Consider the following 16,329-nt stretch of genomic DNA (forward strand, 5'->3'; position numbering starts at 1 on the left):
TATTTAAAACTCTCCATTCCCCCCCCGACCCTTAAGAAACTTGAGCAATTTACTCGTCACTAAATATTTAAATATAAAAACGTGAGGAAAACACACATCTTTTCTGCTAGACAAAATGTTTATAGTTCCATGGCTCTATTGGACATGGATATGGAGATTGGTTTATTTTGCTATATTTCTGCGATTGCTGGCGGCTGCCTTGAACATGTTTTGTCAGAAGGATGGGAAACAGGTTTAACTTAATAACTAATGTTAAAGTACACCTCTCTTGGAGATATTTCTGTTAGATCACTGTCCTCCTGAGGGATGGATGGGCCTGTATACCTGAATGGAATGAAAGATTATGAGTTCTTGGGAGGGAGGGATGAGTGGGTTTGTGTGTGTGTGCAAGAGAGAGAACAGTGTTTAGCATAGTTTTAGATGTTATGTTGCTAATATTGTTTTATTGATTATAATTTTTTTATTGATGATTTGTTAATTATATAGTAGGACTTGCACTGTTATTGTGATGTATAGCCTATTTTTTTAGTTGCTGGTTCACTAATAGTGTTTCATAGAATGCAATTATTTTATTGATGTTTAGTTAATTATATTATATGATTTATGGGGTACTTGTGGTGTTTTGTCAGGTTATTGTTTTTAAGTTGCTTTGGGATTCATGTGAATGGAAAGTGGTGTATAAGTGCAATCAATCAATCAATCAATCAATCAATCAATCAACCAGACACAAACATTTAGGTAAAGGCAATGGCCAATTTGTTCCTGACCCCTGCATATTCACAAGCCCACTCTGCCCTTCACACCCCATTTTGCCCCCCCCCCCCACCTTACCACTGTTAGGATATTTCCGTTCCACCTTAAAAGGGAGCAGGCTGTGAGTCACAGAGTCTGCGTATTTCCTGTTCACAGGATGTTTATGTTTTCTGTTGCTTTCGTTTTCTCTGTGTCGGAGACACTGACGCAGGCAGTCATGTCTTTCTTTGTTCTGATCAACGCTGAATAAAACTTGTAAATAGTGCTCTCCTGAGTGCGACTTTTGCTGTGCATTATCTGCTGATAGAGTGTGCATGAGCTCTAGAATGTGGCAAGATATTTTCTAGACACTCATGTCGCTAATTGCTGATACTGTGTGCCTACGGGAGATCGATGGATCGTCCGGCAGACGGCTTGGAGCCATGATGGACTTTGTCTCCCTGGCAGTATCCCAACAACCACCACCCCTGTCCCACCCCCTTTTCCAGCCATTTCTGGCATGTGTGCGATCCCACGTCAATTGGACATGCGTAAATCGGTTGCCTATACTTAACTACTTTCAAGGGATGGGTGGTCTCCTGTGGAGACAGAAGGGACAGGATCCTACCATTCTTCCATAAGGCTCTCCCACAAACTAGAAGGCCAGTTTGGGACAGTGTCTAGGGTGATTCATTCACACTTTAAAAACATGTATTTTAGCAGTTCTGCATCTCCATTCTTTCTATCAATCAGTTATATAGAACCCACAGCTGCTACATAATAAGCATTCTTAAGCACACTTCCTACTTAAATTTAACATAAAAAGGATTGGGAGTTTTGTTCACTTCAAAGGAGTTATTCTGACAAAGGCCTGAAAACTGAATTTGTGAATCAAAAAAAGCTCCCCAGTGTCTTTCCCCCTATTTCTAATGCAAAGCAGTGTGATAGAGCTGATACTGTGACAATCCTCAAACCTTTTCCTTCAAAAGGAAGTCAAAGGGAACCATTCCAGAGTAAGAATTTAGAGGATTGCTGCCTAAAGCAGTTAAACTTATTCTGTGATGAAAAAGAATTTAGATTAGCATAAAAGCAAGTAAATGTTTAAGCAACCCAAGGAAACCTTGGGTACAACTGTATCTGCAGTGTCTCATTATAAAGCCCTAGTGAAAGAAATATAAGAAATATAAATGCACATTCTCTCTTATCTTGAACTCTGTTTAGATTTTTCCCAAAGACCCATCAAGACTCTGTTGACACAGACAGCGTTCCTTCTTTATCTGGCAAAAATATAAGACTCACAGAGCAATACTTGCAATAGTCCCACCACATCTGAACTACTGGAGCAAGTCAAACTACAGTGACTTTTGGTTGCAGCAACGACATGATGGATGTTTGCTTGACTCTCTCCCAATGCATTGAAGGAATGCACGGAGAAGCTGAGGTTTGCCCTGCCTTTTGCCACTGCCATCTGCCATCTGCACATGTCATGCTGCCCACCAGTTGGTTCATGTGAAGATGCAACTGTGTCTGCACAGTTCTCCGTAACAGGGGAACACCATCAAACACACTTTCAGAATATAATGGGGAGGGAGGTGTTCCAGTAAACCAGGGGTCAGCAACCTTTTTCAGCCATGGGCCGGTCCACCGTCCCTCAGACCATGTGGTGGGTCAGACTATATTTTGGGGGGGAAATGAATAAATTCCTATGTATTTGGAATCCTGCCTCTTAGTGACACAATCAGTCCTTCACAGCTGTTTATTTCTGTTCAAACTGCAGATGCAGTGCAGATAGAAGATGTGGATTTTGTTCATTATTTCATATCATTGAAATTATTCCGTAGAATGCAGTTTAAAAGCTGCTACCATTGCATCTATGATGAGTTACTTCCAAGTGTCTATAAAGAAATAATAATAATAATAATAATAATAATAATAATAATAATAATAATTTATTTGTACCCTGCCCATCTGGCTGAGTCTCCCCAGCCACTCTGGGGGGCTTCCAACAAAGATTTAAAATACATTAAAATGTCACACATTAAAAGCTTCCCTAAACAGGGCTGCCTTCAGAGGTCTTCTAAAAGTCTGGTAGTTGTTGTTCTCTTTGACATCTGATGGGAGGGCGTTCCACAGGGCGGGTGCCACTACCGAGAAGGCCCTCTGCCTGGGTCCCTGTAGCTTTGTTTCTCTCATTGAGGGAACTGCCAGAAGGCCCTCGGCGCGGGACCTCAGTAGAACGATGGGGGTAGAGACGCTCCTTCAGGTATACTGGACCGAGGCCATTTAGGGCTTTAAAGGTCAGCACCAACACTTTCAATTGTGCTCGGAAACGTACTGGGAGCCAATGTAAGGTCTTTCAAGACCAGTGTTATGTGGTCTCGGCGGCCGCTCCCAGTCACCAGTCTGGCTGCCACATTCTGGATTAGTTCCGGGTCACCTTCAAAGATAGCCCCACATAGAGTGCATTGCAGTAGTCCAAGCGGGAGATAACCAGAGCATGCACCACTCTGGCAAGGCAGTCTGCAGGCAGATAGGGTCTCAGCCTGCGTACCAGATGGATCTGGTAAACAGCTGCCTTGGACACAGAATTGACCTGTACCTCCATGGACAGCTGTGAGTCCAAAATGACTCCCAGGCTGCGCACCTGGTCCTTCAGGGGCACAGTTACCCCTTTCAGGACCACGGAGTCCTCCACACCAGCCCACCTCCTGTCCCCCCAAAACAGTACTTCTGTCTTGTCAGGATTCAAACCAGCTAGCACCCCCGTCCTCAATTTTTGCCTGTATTCTCAGTGAAATAAGGTGGTTAAATGTGAATATTGTGTTCTGCTTACTTAGTTTTACTTCCAAAATTTGCATGGTCGGAGGAACTTCCAGAAGAGGCTGGTTCAAATTCTGACATTTCTAGAGGATTGTCATTTGTAATCGGGTGGCTCTCACTCTCATTATTCAACAGCTAAACAGGGGTGGAACTTGAAGTCTCAGACAAGTGATGGAATGAAAAATCAATTACCAAGTGAAAAAATGCTTTGGTTGTTTCCCAGTCAACGTTGCAAAGAAGTTTTGGTGAAATGTCACACATCGGATATTCCATCTGCACTGAAAATAGGGCATGTTTTCTCGGCCAAGTGTAATAATTGAAAGTATCCTGCGTTTTTTTAATCGTTTGCCTTTTTCTTCCCTGTCTGCCAATGTACATGTAACATACTCCAAATGACTTAATTGCATTAGAAGATGTGTTCTGCATTAGGCAGCAGCCTGTGGGCTTTCATTGAAGAGAGACCCACAAAGAGCACATTTATTGCAGTTATAACACTATGAATTACAACTGCCGGTATTGGACCAGGGGTGTGAGGATTTGTTATGTTAGAACCAGCTAGTGTCCCTCCTCTCAGATTTTGCCAATACTCTCACCAAAGGGATGTGGTTAAAGTTTACTTTATAGCTTTAGCTGGAGAAGATATTTGAAGCCAGTGCATTTCCAAACCTGGCCATTTAATTCCCTGATGCAGCCAGAATATTCAAAATGTCTCTGTAAGAGACAGGCACTTTCATAGCTGTTAAACGTCAAGTGGGGAGGGGAGTCTTCCAGTTTTCTTATCTCCAAGAGTTGGTGAAATTCACTCTCACTCCCTGTAGCAACTTTAATGTTCTGGGTTCACCACTGTGTAGTATTCACTTAATCCCCAAAGACTGCAAAACTGAGAAAGAACAAGTGCTTTCTGTTGCTTTTACTGCTCAGCCAAAGTCCCTATCAGTGAAATAGACGTATGGTAATCTCCTCCAGTATCCTGCATATGTGATAATGCGCTAGAATGATCATTCCCAGCCAGAGGGGCTGTTCCATAAATTGATGTCAAAAGGTGTTTGTGTTCTCATTTAATGGGGAAGGCTGCAGTAGTCCTAAGTGGAACATGATCTAGAATGCGGGTGGAAAGCTGCACATTTGTAAACAGTCCATAGTTTAGCATATAGAATCATAGAATCATAGAATCATAGAGTTGGAAGAGACCACAAGGGCCATCGAGTCCAACCCCCTGCCAAGCAGGAAATATGAGACTAGGTGGGCAAGGAGGGTAATAAGAGATCATTATTTATTGTAAAAGGGACATGGGTGGCCCTGTGGGTTAACCCACAGAGCCTAGGACTTGCCAACTAGAAGGTCAGTGGTTCGAATCCCCGCGATGGGGTGAGCTCCATTGTTCGGCCCCTGCTCCTGCCAACCTAGCAGTTCGAAAGCACATCAAAGTGCAAGTAGATAAATAGGTACCACTCCGGCGGGAAGGTAAACGGCATTTCCGTGTGCTGCTCTGGTTTGCCAGAAGCAGCTTAGTGATGCTGGCCACATGACCCGGAAGCTGTACGCTGGCTCAGTCAGTCACAACTGGACCTAATGGTCAGGGGTCCCTTTACCTTTATTTATTGTAAAGAAGAAAATAATGCTCAGGTGAAAGAGCTTAGGGCAGCTTTGGTTGATGTATGAAGGCATGTGAAATCCAGCTGGCCCCTTTGCGGAGTCCACCTGGCTTTGCAGCACTTTGCAATGGCCACCCACATTGCAAGCACCTAAGAATAAGCCATAAGCACCTCCCTCTTTTGGCCAATAGCCATAGTTGTACAGGAGGTAATGTTGGCTGCCAGAACCTGCACCATGAATACTGTAGTGCAGCCAGCGGGGGTGAAACGACAGCCCTTCGTGGGGCTACCTTTGAAGGTGACCTGGAAAGTACAAGTAATCCAGAATGCGGCAGCTAGACTGGTGACTGGGGGTGGCCGCCGAGACCACATAACACCGGTCTTGAAAGACCTACATTGGCTCCCAGTACGTTTCCGAGCACAATTCAAAGTGTTGGTGTTGACCTTTAAAGCCCTAAACGGCCTCGGCCCAGTATACCTGAAGGAGCGTCTCCACCCCCATCGTTCTACCCGGACACTGAGGTCCAGCGCTGAGGGCCTTCTCGCGGTTCCCTCATTGTGAGAAGCACAGCTACAGGGTACCAGGCAGAGGGCCTTCTAGGTAATGGCGCCTACCCTGTGGAACACCCTCCCATCAGATGTCAAAGAGATAAACAACTACCTGACATTCAGAAGACATCTTAAGGCAGCCCTGTTTAGGGAAGTTTTTTATGTATGACATATTAGTGTATTTTTGGTCTTTGTGGAAGCCCCCCAGAGTGGCTGGGGAAACCCAGCCAGATGTGCGGGGTACAAATAATAAATTGTTGTTGTTGTTGTTGTTGGTCTCTAAACTCCCCTCAGCCCCAGCCAGCAGGGTCAATGGTCAATGGTATTGGGAGATACAATCCGCAATGTCCGATAGACCACAGAAGCTCCACTTCTGCTTCATTGCATGCTGAGATTTAAGTCTGGGGGAAAATATTTGTGCGACATCTGGACTGCAACTATAGAGGATGACTGGAAGCAATGGGCCTTGAAGTATTTGGCAACACTTGCGCAAATTAAATCTGCATCATAGGGTGGCAAGGGAAGCAAGGAGAAACAAAAGCACATTTCTCTGTGCTCAAACACCCACATACACCCCCCCACTGTTTCCACATTGGTCTTTCTCGTGGTTTCAGCCCCTAATAATTGTACACAAGAAGAACAAACCTCTCCATTCTGAAGGAAATCAGCCCTGAGTGCTCACTGGAAGGACAGATCGTGAAGCTGAGGCTCCAAAACTTTGGCCACCTCATGAGAAGAGAAGACTCCCTGGGAAAGACCCTGATGTTGGGAAGGATGGAGGGCACAAGGAGAAGGGGAGGACGGAGGATGAGATGGTTGGATCGTGTTCTCGAAGCTACCAGCATGAGTTTGACCAAACTGCAGGAGGCAGTGGAAGACAGGAGTGCCTGGCGTGCTGTGGTCCAGGGGGTCACGAAGAGGCGGACACGACTAAACGACTAAACAACAACAACAACAACAATTGTACACAGGGAAATAGAAGTTCTAAAGTAATGAGAGAACATACGGCTTGTTTACACTTCCAATCCTAGAAACTATGGGTCCATGTGGTTTTCCGCTTGACCCACACTTTCTAGGCACGAGTCCAAGCAGTTTTCCCCTTGCCCCACTCCTTTCCCAGGGAAAAACCGCTTTTTAGCTCTAAATTGGAGCAAACATCAATCTGGAGAGAACCCGCATTGCCATTTGTTCCGACTGAGTGCTCAAGAGCTCTTTTCCCTGGAGAAAGCAGCGCTACACAAAGAAGTGTGCATAAGCACTAACTTGAGAAGCACTTCAAACAGAGTTCTCTTAAAGTTGTCCTACTCAGCCTATTAGTATGTATTAATTTTTGGTGCGACTTTTAAACTTACCTCATTATAATAATTGCTCTGCCTAATGTGCTGGGAGATCACTGGATTTTCATATTATTGTTCAGACCAGGGTGCAGAAACTACCTGCAGCCATTTGACTTGTTTGCATGATGCTCTGCTGATGTTTTTACATCAAATTCTTGGGTGGTTTTGGATTGGACCCCTTCCAGCTGATTTCTTGGATGCCAACAAGCAAGAGGCGTTCTTTATCCTTCCAAGTCAGTCTTACTCTGTCCAAAGCCAGAAAGAAAAGGTTGCACTTTGTGTGGTTGTGTTGGGTGTGTGTGTGTGTGAAGAGAAAACCTGAAGTAGTTTTCCAGGTACAGTGATACCTCGGGTTAAGAACTTAATTTGTTCCTGAGGTCCATTCTTAACCTGAAACTGTTCTTAACCTAAGGTACCACTTTAACTAATGGGGCCTCCCGCTGCCACCATGCTATTTCTGTTTTCATCCTGAAGCAAAGTTCTTAACCCGAGGTTCTATTTCTGGGCTAGCGGAGTCTGTAACCTGAAGCGTCTGTAACCTGAAGCGTCTGTAATCCCAGCATAAAGGGATGAGTAGAGTCTGCCTCTGCCTCTGTTTGTGCCAGTCACCTCTGTGCACAAGTCACGGGCTTCCCACAAGCATATGTTTGGGCACCATAAGAACACAGTGGCGTAGCGTGGGGGGTGCAGGGGGGGCCGGCCGCACCGGGCGCAACATCTGGGGGTTGGGGTTAGGGGGCGCAAATCCACAGGTTAGGGGGCGCAAATCCACGGGTTAGGGGGCGCAAATTACTTGCCTTGCCCCGGGTGCTGACAACCCACGCTACGCCACTGTAAGAACAGGTTGGGACATGGGCCTGATCCAGCAGATACTTACCATATTCTCATGTTCTTATGACCCTTGTGGCACCACATACCGTATTTTTCACTCCATAAGACCCACCTGACCATAAGAGGCACCTAGTTTTTAGAGGAGGAAAACAAGAAAAAAAATATTCTGAACGAATCAGTGGATGTATGATTTTTGTGGTTCATGCTGTGGCCACAGACATGATATGTGATTTGACAGTGAGTTTGGGGTAGCCCAATGCAAAAATCCTGAGGATCCATAGGGATCCGTGCTTTGTAACCATGTTTTTGCACCATTGTGGCCCCACGAAACAGTGGATGTGTGGGGTTTTTTGGTGCAGGTTGTAGCCATGGACATGCTATGTGATCTGATGATGAATTTGGGGTGACCCAATGCAAAAATCCTGAGGATCCATGGGCTTTTACCTCCCCCCTTCCAGGCAGCCTCCTTTATCTCCCTTATCTCCCTCCCGATCGCTTAGCGATCAGCTGCTTCCTTTCAACACTCCCTTCCCTCTTGTTTGCCTTAAGTGTCTTTTCCTTAGCTGGAACAGTTTTTTTGCTCCTCCTTTTCTTCTAATTCCTCTCCTCATTGCTTTAGTCTTCCTGTCTCCTCTCCTTGCAAGTTCACTGTCCTTACCTCCCCCCTCCCAGGCAGCCTCCTTTATTGCTAGCGTCCCTTATCTCCCTCCCTGATCGCTTGCCAATCGGCTCTGTTTCAACACCCACTTCCCTCTTTCACAAAAAAAAGAGAGAGCATGATCTGCTTTTTACCCGTGGGCAATTAGGCTCCAGGGATCACGCATTTGCTCCATAAGACTCACGGACATTTCCCTTTACTTTTTAGGAAGAAAAAAGTGCATCTGTAATAGGTATGAGTTACTTGTGCGTAAGCTGGTGCCTTTCTCGGTTAATTTTGCCTTGTTAAACCTTTCTGACTGCACAGCCCCTTCTCATCGTGGCTGCCTCAGTCACTGGCAGAATCCGTCAGTGGGCGTTTCTTGAACCTCTTCCAACATAAAAGTTGTTTGACACCCAGTCTTCTCCTCCTCTCACTGCGCGGGAGTCTTCTGCGCAGGGAAGGCGTGGGTAGCGGAGGACCTGGGCTCTCCTCACTGATGTCCAGTGAAGAGTCCTGGAGCCCTCTCTCCAATTCCCCTGTCTGCCCCCCTTCATCCCTGGTGTTGCGCTGATTTGCTTCCCCCTCTACTGAGCTGTTTCTCCCCCTGCTGCTGTGTCCTTCGCCAGCATCATCTGGGAGCCTCCCCTTCGCCTCTCCCTCCGATGTCAGTTCCCTGACAGCATCTTATCGAGCAAAAAAATATGGTAACTCTTTGGCAATGGTGATAGGTACACCAAGTGCCCCATCCGCACATAACCGCCTCAGAAGTCCTCAAAACTCTGAGCCTGTGTGTCTCTGGTTTACCAACTGCACAATGTCACTTCCGTGACGCCACCTGAGTGAAATGCACATGGAGAGGTTCTGGGTTCCCCAGCAATCTTCCTTCTGTGTGGCAAATGTTAGCTCGCCTCCGTTGGCATCACTCGAGTCCTCGCCAGTAAGAATGGTGGCTAGGTGGGCATGACCCATACTATGCAGGCTGTAATCTCTGGTCTCTGTTTGGCCGCAGTTCAGAAGTAACTTTCCTTCACTCGCAGCCTTTATCAAATGTACATTGTTTTATGTCCCACAAACATCCTTTGTACACAGCAATGAATGATCTGTATATGTGCACAAACTTAGGAAGTAGTTTGCTAAAATTAACATTTAGGAGGCAGGCATCACTAGTTATTTCACACGTTATTAACTTATATTACAATTCAAATAAGCTTACAGCTGGCAAAAGGAAGTCTCTTTTGTAAAGTGATCTCAAACATAATAGGCTTAATCAGAGATAAATTAAATTAAGCAGCCATGCATACTGCAGCATATTAGCACTGAGTAGGTATTAAATACACTTTCTGCTATCAGTTGCACAAGCGAGGATTGTAAGCAAACAGAAGATAACAGGCTCCAGTAAATAAAGTTTGTTAGAGAAGCCCTATTCCTGACAACACCTTTTCTCTTTTCTTCTTCTCAATGTGTAGCAGGGTCTTTGCAACTAATGTTCCCTTGTATCTGCAGCTATGCTCGAACTTCACTCCCAGGCAATTAGCCAAAAGCAGAGCAGACAGAACTAATGAATACCTAGACAACAGATGTTCAGCATGTTTCCTGAACGGGAATTTTTTCCAAAGCAGTTTTTTAAAATGCATGAACGAGTCATAGCTACTGATGTGGAAGATGATCATGGCAATTTGCAATTGTTCTGAAAAGGGACTTAATGATTAAGCCTTTGCAATGCAAATAGTCCTAGGGGTTGGGAGATCCCCTTTATGGATCCGTCCTCAAATCCAAGCCATGGCAAGCGAAAGGGGCTGCTGCCATGTGAAGCTGCTGCCATCTGAATTGGTTTATCACTCCCAGCATTGTGTGTTTGGCCAAGCACTGATTTCTTCTTTTAACAAGAGATGCCAGAGAGGGAACATGGGACCTTTTGTGTTCTATGTGCCACAGGGTTATTAGCTTATTGTGTCTGCTGTGGACAAGCTTCACAGATATAAATATGCTACTCCAAAAGATAAGGATTTATAGATTTAGGCCATCGTGACTATGGGCAACTCCTAGTTTGCGTGGGAGTTGCGTTCTGACACACTGCGCATGTCGGTGGGGCTGGTATAAGCCTGCCCCATTCTGCCCCCTTCCAGGGCCGAAAACAGTGTGTGTGTTGGTGGTTGAGTGTGTGCTGGGTGCACAGGAGCCTTGGTCTGTATTACGGACTGTTAAAGAATAATAGAATTGCGTGTCGAGGTCCCCAAGCCACCTCCCTAAATAAATCACAATTCATTTTTTTTTAAAAAAAGATATTTATTAAAGTTTTTAAAGTATAACAGTAAAAATGAAAAATAAAAAGAAACATACAAAATAAAAACAGTTAAAAAAAACAACATTGATTTTCCATAACATATCTTTCTTACACTTATTTCCCCGGACCTCCTCATACCTCCCTTTTTTGTATTCCACTTCTGTTTGTTAATTCAGCAAATCCATACCATTAAGCTTTTACCCTTTTGCAAACCTTTTTTCCTATCTCTTAAAGCATTACAGCTGGAAACCACTTAGTTTCTATCCAACATTCTTCTAGCATTCATTAATTTTACAATATTTCTGTAAATAGTCTTTAAATTTCTTCCAGTCCTCTTTCACCGACTCTTCTCCCTGGTCTCGAATTCTGCCAGTCATTTCTGCCAATTCCATGTAATCCATCACCTTCATCTGCCATTCTTCCAGAGTGGGTAAATCTTGTGTCTTCCAATAAATCACAATTCACACAGAATTTTTGTTTAAGGTTTTTGGCATAGTTTTGGCCACAACTTTATTAAAATACATAATGTGAGTGGTTGCTTAGGCATTGGTTCTGACTATCTGTCCCCGCCGAGGGACAGAACTGACTTCCAGATTCCAGTGAAAGCAGTAAGGGAAAACAATATTGGGGAGAGAATGGGGCTGGGCACTATACCGTCACCCCTCCCTGTGTGCTCCCAAGGGCTTGCACGGCCCTAGCCCCTTGCTGGGATACGGACGAAAGAATGGCAAACCCCTGGATTCCTTTAACGGAATTCCCTTGCAGCAGCAGCATTGGAGGGGCAGGCACAGCCAACCCCTACCCCTCCACCAACCAATTTTTAACCAATGCCTAACTGCAACCTTACAAGTTGTGACGATTAGCAGAGTGATCGCCACAGATGCTGATGGAGGCAGCAATAGCATCTCCTTGCTTAGTTAGAGCATCTTTTTGTGAGAAAGAACGAGACATAGCATCACTCAGGCCTTCCTGACAGGAAAAAGACCGTATTTTTCGCTCTATAAGACGCACCAGACCACAAGACGCACCTAGTTTTTGGAGGAGGAAAACAAGAAAAAAAATATTCTGAATCTCAGAAGCCAGAACACCAAGAGGGATCGCTGCGCAGCCTGCATTCACTCCATAAGATTCACACACATTTCCCCTTACTTTTTAGGAGGGAAAAAGTGAGTCTTATAGAGCAAAAAATATGGTACATGCGTGGCAGGATTCAGGCAGCTTGCCTTGCTCATTCATCCATCTCTTGGAAACCTATCAGTTGTGCATTGAGAGCTGCTAAAAGTTCCCGAACGTGACCTTAAAATCTTTGGAAAACATCTGACATTCTGTTGTGTTGTGCACACTTAAAGCTCAGTGTAAGGTGACAAGAGCATTAAGCTGCCCACAGAGCAAATTGTGTAAGTAATCTTTTATCTGTGCTGAGCCACAGGTACAATGATTGGAAAATTAAAGTGCCTGTGAACTATGCAACGTTTTGAAATGATTAATGAAGTCAAAGCTATGCAACTATTTCTGTCAACATGCACTTCAGACAACATGCACTTCAGAAAACTGTAGAGAAAGGGTAGCGTTCTGCTTAGCGCTTATTTGACTTGAAAATTCCCCACTTAAAATTATTCACAAACACTTAAATTATTTAACTGGTGCCCTGCCTTATTTCACCCTAATGTAGAAGGAAACCCTAGCAATGCTAATTACAGTATATCAGCTGTCGATGTTACAGAGTAAAAGTCATATTAGCAGTAATTTTTGCATGGACTGCTCAGTATTATGGCAACAACAGATCAAACAATGTGAAACAAGATGGTTCTGGGGCACTATTAAATACTTGCATGAAATACTGGTGAAATATTTTGGCCCACCCACCCACAATACTGTGTTGTTGCTGTAGATTATTAATTAATAATATACAGCAAATTTAAATAAATATATCTGTCACAAGAGGGCCAGTAGCAAGTTGATTTCCATACTGAAATGTCTTCATGATCCAGGAAAGGTCCTAAGACAGATAATGGAACAACTGGTCTGTGAGCACTTAGAAAAGGATGCTGTGATTATTAAGTCCCAGAATGCATTTCTCGAAAACAGTCATGCCAGACAAGTCATATTTCTTTTCTTTTCTTTTCTTTTCTTTTCTTTTTTTGATAGAGTAACAAGTTTGGTGGATCAGGGGAATGCTGATTCCAGTAAGGGTTTTGATAAATTTCCCATGATATTCTTGTGGAGGAGGATGTAAAATGTAGGCTGGATGACGTAGCTGTTAGATGGATTTGTAACTGGTTGAATGACTGGACCCAAAGAATGCTCATTAATGGTTCCTTGTCATCCTGGCAAATCTGACAAGTGGGGTGCTGCAGGGTTCTGTCCTGGGTCAGTTGCTGTTCGACGTCTTTATAAACGACTTGGGTTAACGATTTGGGGGTGCTCATCCAATTTGCAAATGACACCAAACTGGGAGGGGTAGCCAATGCCATGGAAGACATAATTGGGATTCACGTTGAACTTAATAGATTGGAGAACTTATCCAGAACTATCAGAATGAATTTCAGTAGGCACAAATGTCGGGATCTACACTTAGTAAGGAAAAACCAACTGCACAAATATTAAGATGTGGGACTCCTGGCTTACCAATAGTACGTGTGAAAATGATCTGGAGGTGTTAGTAGGCCACCAACTTAGCATGAATCAACAGTGTGATGGAAAAAGATAAAGGTAAAGGGACCCCTGACAGTTCCAGTCGCGGATGACTCTGGGATTGCTGCGCTTATCTCGCTTTATTGGTCAAGGGAGCTGGCGTACAGCTTCTAGGTCATGTGGCCAGCATGACTAAGCCGCTTCTGGTGAACCAGAGCAGCTCACAGAAACACCTTTTACCTTCCTGCTGGAGCGGTATTGTCTACTTGCACTTTGATGTGCTTTTGAACTACTAGGTTGGCAGGAGCAGGGACTGAGCAATGGGAGCTCATCCCGTTGTGGGGATTTGAACCACCGACCTTGTGATCGGAAAAGCATTAGCAAAAACTAGTGCTATTCTAGGCTACATCAACAGAAGTGTAGTGTCCAAATCAAGGGAAGGAATGGTACTGCTCTATTCTGTCTTGGTCAGACCACACCTGGAGTACTGTGTCCAGTTCTGGGCGCCTCAATTTAAGAAGGATATTGACAAGCTGGAACATGTGCAGAGGGGGGCAACCAAGATGATCAAGGGTCTGGAATCTAAGCCTCATCAGGAACAGTTGAGGGAGCTGCATATGTTTACCCTGGAGAAGAGGAGACTGAGAGTAGATAGGTTGTTGTCATTTAGTCGTGTCTGACTCTTCATGACCCCATTGACCAGAGCACGCCAGGCACTCCTGTCTTCCACTACCTGGTCAAACTCATGCTGGTAGGTTTGAGAACACTGTCCAACCATCTCGTCCTCTGTCGTCCCCTTCTCCTTGCGCCCTCCATCTTTCCCAACATCAGGGTCTTTTCCAAGGAGTCTTCTCTTCTCATGAGGTGGCCAAAGTATTGGAGTCTCAACTTCAGAATCTGTTCTTCCAGTGAGCACTCAGGGCTGATTTCCTTAAGAATGGACAGGTTTGATCTTCTTGCAGTCCATGGGCCTCTCAAGAGTCTCCTCCAGCACAAGAATTCAAAAGCATCAATTCTTCGGCGATCAGCTTCTTCAGCTCATTTCCATACATCACTACTGGGAAAACCATAGCTTTAACTAGACAGACCTTTGTTGGCAAGGTGGAGACAAAAAGCAGTAGATAGGATAGCCATCTTCAGATAACTAAAGGGGTGTCTCATGGATGATGAAGCAAGCTTGTCTTCTTCTGCTCTGGATGGTAGGACCCGAACCAATGGATCCAACATACAATAAAAGATATTCTGACAGAACACCAGGATGTACTTTCTGACAATAAGAGCTGTTCAACAGTGGAACAGTCTCTCTTGGGAGATGGTGGACTCTCCTTCCTTGGAGGTTTTTAAGCAGAGGTTAGATGGCCATCTGTCAGGGATGCTTCATTTGAGACCCCTGCATTGCAGGGGGTTGGGCTAAATGACCCTCGAGATCCCTTCCAACACTACAATTCTGTGGCTATAAAATTGGCTTAAGTAGATTCTTGCAGCAGTTGTACTGATCAGATGCTAACAGTCTCAAAAGCCCATTATATGAATTCATTAAGTACTGTTAATGTACAATGCAGCACAAGATATTCAAGGCAGAGGCTGGGAGTGTTTATATAACAGTCTTTTATTAGCCAGAATAACATACAAGATGTGTTTTAAGGTCGCAAGGTTCTGTTATTTCCTTGAAGGCTGTCCTCTTCCTTGCAAAAAGCAAAGAAGCAACCCCCGATTGCATGTACAGAATGTTAATTTCAGCCTCAGTTTCACTCGCATTATTGAGCCTCCCTCCTCCCTCTCTGCCCCCGGGCCTTAATTTGTTTGAGGGCTCAGCTAGTATTCATAAAGCAAAGAAAAAGAGTTTAAGTAGCTCTAAAGGAAAAAAAAATCCATATTAGGGCAATATCCTTATTAGGCCAACCATACAAGTGTTCGAGTTCCCCAATACCTAGACTAAATGTTAAGAAAAATGGCCAGGGGAGGGGAGGAAGAGGCTGCTAACGATAGTTGGGTTTAGTAAGCCATCTCTGTCTGTCTCTGGTAACTTGGATTTGGGGAAGAGCTTGTAGGCATTCAGATGAGATGCTTGCAGGTTTCATGACTGATCTTCCATGCACATTTACTGCAGCTAGCTTTTACTAGCCTCTGTCCTTAGGCGATACAACTTTGCTAAGTGGAGAACAGGAATAAAGAGAAACTAGGCAGCCCTTAGATAAAGAGAGGCGGAAGGCAGCACAGGTTTTAAAAGGTCCATTTCGAACACGATTGCAGTTGTACTCACTCTTCACTCGACCGCCGCTAAGGAGCCACTCGATGAATTACTTTTAGATTTACCTTTCCCACTTTTCCATTTAACCCTCTTGGTTTATTGAACCGTGGCAATGTCTGGTGACGTTATCCATAACCTCCGACATTCCTCAGATGAAAATGGGGACATTCTGTTCTACATCAGTAAAAGTGACGATAATAATAGGGTGAAGCACACCAGAAGCCTGGCGCCCTTTTGGGGGGAGACAGAGGAAGTAGATGAACCCATCTTTTGAAACCTTTTCAGCATTCACCCATTTTATTCTTTATTTTGGGGTGGGTAGAGCAACCGCCCACACAGGACGACACTGGAAAGCAGTTGCTCATGACAAATCTCCTTAGATTTTCCTCTTCAACTCAGCAGGAAACTGAGATATTTCTTTCACAGTTAGCTATTTAAATGCTTATTGTAGAATGTTTTCTTTGCCTCTGTATAGTTAACATTCTACAACCCATATCAAGGATGGCTTTAAAGCAGACGTAGGCAAACTCAGCCCTCCAGATGTTTTGGGACTACAACTCCCATGATCCCTAGCTAACAGGACCAGTGTTCAGGGATGATGGAAGTTGTAGTCCCAAAACATCTGGGGGGCCGAGTTTGCCTATGCCTGCTTTAAA

At 44.5% G+C, this 16,329-nt stretch overlaps 1 protein-coding gene across 7 annotated transcripts in view; it reads left to right on the forward strand.

The window, feature by feature from the left end:
• The window catches only part of ENOX1 (ecto-NOX disulfide-thiol exchanger 1), a 297,090-nt gene that overhangs the window by 138,731 nt on the left and 142,030 nt on the right, over window positions 1-16,329 (forward strand). The gene's annotated exons all lie outside the window — the stretch shown is intronic.

Source organism: Podarcis vaucheri (genome assembly GCF_965113315.1).
Source record: "Podarcis vaucheri genome assembly, chromosome: 8".
Taxonomy (NCBI): domain Eukaryota; kingdom Metazoa; phylum Chordata; class Lepidosauria; order Squamata; family Lacertidae; genus Podarcis; species Podarcis vaucheri.